We start from the raw sequence: 2,265 nt of genomic DNA, 5'->3' as shown, positions 1-2,265 counted from the left end.
GAGAAGGAAATGGCAACCCACTTCAGTGTTCTTGCCTGGAGAATCCCAGGGACAGGGGAGCCTGGTGGGCTGCCGTCTATGGGGTCACACAGAGTTGGACACGACTGAAGCGACTTAGCAGCGGCAGCAGCAGATTAGATGAGGCCGGTGTGGTGGACAGGATGGGGGTCTCCAGGCCAGAGGGTAGGGCTCTCATTGCAGTAAGAATTCAAATTTGAGAAAGCAGAGTCCTCGTTTCCTGTTCATGGCTCTGTCTCCTGCAGACCAGAGCCTGAGACATAGTGGCACTCAATTAATGATGGTTGAAGGACCAAAATCAGTCTGTAAGGGGTGATTCCTGGAAAGCAGTCTCTGAATTTTTAGGTTATCTATTCCAGCAGCTTTTGGACCACTCTGAAAAAACTTGAAATGATTTCCTACCTCCCAAAGGCCCCGTCGGAAGGTGGGCACCTTCACCCCTTGGATAGCCATCTTCTCATCTTAGCCTGTCACATAGATTTGGAGTTATCACATATTCTGGATATAAAGAATGCATTTAAAGTATTGCCTTCTAAACTGTTAAACAATTGAAAATTCAACGAGGGCAACCAATGTTTATGAATGAGTCGGAAGTGTTTAAAATGCAGACATTTATTAAGAGTCTGAGGAGTAAGAAATTCCCAGAATAATTTATTACCTACACATTTCAATTTTGTTCAGAAGTTCTAATTCTCAGCAGACATTAATCAAGCCATCCTACTCTCTTTTAGGTTACTTCCCCCATTTCACAGATAGCAATTCGGTGGAAGTTAAATGACTTGTTGCCAAGGTCACACGGAGAATATAAATCTAAATAATTCATGGTTTCAGTTCTCTCTCCTGCCATTTGTTAGATTGAAACGGAGGGAGGTTTCCTGAGGATTTCAACGGCTTCCCTGGTGACCGACTGTATATTTGCTGCTCTCTGCTGCCCTCTGTTGATAGGAGAAGGCAAGAGTGAATCTCAAGACCACTATTTTCTCCAAGTTAGGTCTGGGAGCAGCTGTACCAACATCACATGGGAACTGTTAAGAAACAGAATTTATGGGGCCTGGACCCATAATTTTGGGGGTTGGGCTCAGTAGTCTGTGTTTAATAAACCTACAAGTGATTCTGGTGCAACTTGATATTACTTTTCTGCTTCAGGTATGAATGTCCCGGCCTCCTAGTTATCATAAAAATGGCAAGCCCCTTCACACTGCTTCCCACATGTAGCATCCGTACCGTTATGCCATATACGCAGTACTTTTCATGTCCGTTCATTTTTCCAGAGCAGCCTGCAGGAGCCCTGTGAAGTGACGTTCCCTGGTGGCTCAGATGATAAAGAATCCTCCTGCAATGTGGGAGACCTGGGTTCAATCCCTGAGTTGGGAAGATCCCCTGGAGAAGGGCATGGCAACCCACTCCAGTGTTCTTGCCTGGAGAACCCCCATGGACAGAGGAGTGTGGTGGGCTACAGGCCATGAGGTCACGAAGAGCCCAAAACGACTGAGCAGCTAAGCACAGGAAGCACAGCGCACCAACTCCTTAAGAAAATCTTCACCTACTCCTAAGGAAACTAACAATTCTGTAATGTCATTTGGTATCCAGAGTGTATCCAAATTTCCCTCAGGCGCCCCAAAGAATGTCTTTCATGGTTCTTTTTTCTTCATATTAGGATGTAATCTAGGTTACTAAACTGCTTTTGGTTATTGTGTCTCTATATTCTTTTAGCCTAGAATATAGGTCCACAAACTATGGCCCATAAGCCAAATCTGGCCCGCCACCTGCTTTTGTCAATATGCTCAGGCTGGAACAAAGCCATGCCCTTTCATTTATGTATATGATGGCATTTCTGCTACAGCATTGGAGTTGAGTAGTTACAACAGACACCATATGGCCCATGAAGCCTAAAATAGTTACTCCTTGGCCCTTTACAGAAAATGATTGCTGATCTATGACCTAGAACTATCCTCTCACATTTAGTTTTATTACAATACTGACTATTCAAACAAAGACTCAGAACAACTGCTTGTAGAAAATCTTCTTTTAGACTGGTGTAATTATATATATACATAATTCATCAAAATTTCATATATTGTATCATATACTTAAAAACATAAAATACTCAGAAATTATCAGCATTCCGTGGGACAAAGTTAAACAACTTTTTATGTGTTAAAAGTATACAGGAAAATTGAAAGGGAAACAAAAACTAGAAAAATAATTCCAAGATCTGGTCTCTTCTCATACTTTATTTTTCAGGAA

The sequence above is a fragment of the Budorcas taxicolor genome, chromosome 4, assembly GCF_023091745.1.
Source record: "Budorcas taxicolor isolate Tak-1 chromosome 4, Takin1.1, whole genome shotgun sequence".
Taxonomy (NCBI): domain Eukaryota; kingdom Metazoa; phylum Chordata; class Mammalia; order Artiodactyla; family Bovidae; genus Budorcas; species Budorcas taxicolor.
This window is presented reverse-complemented; position numbering follows the sequence as displayed.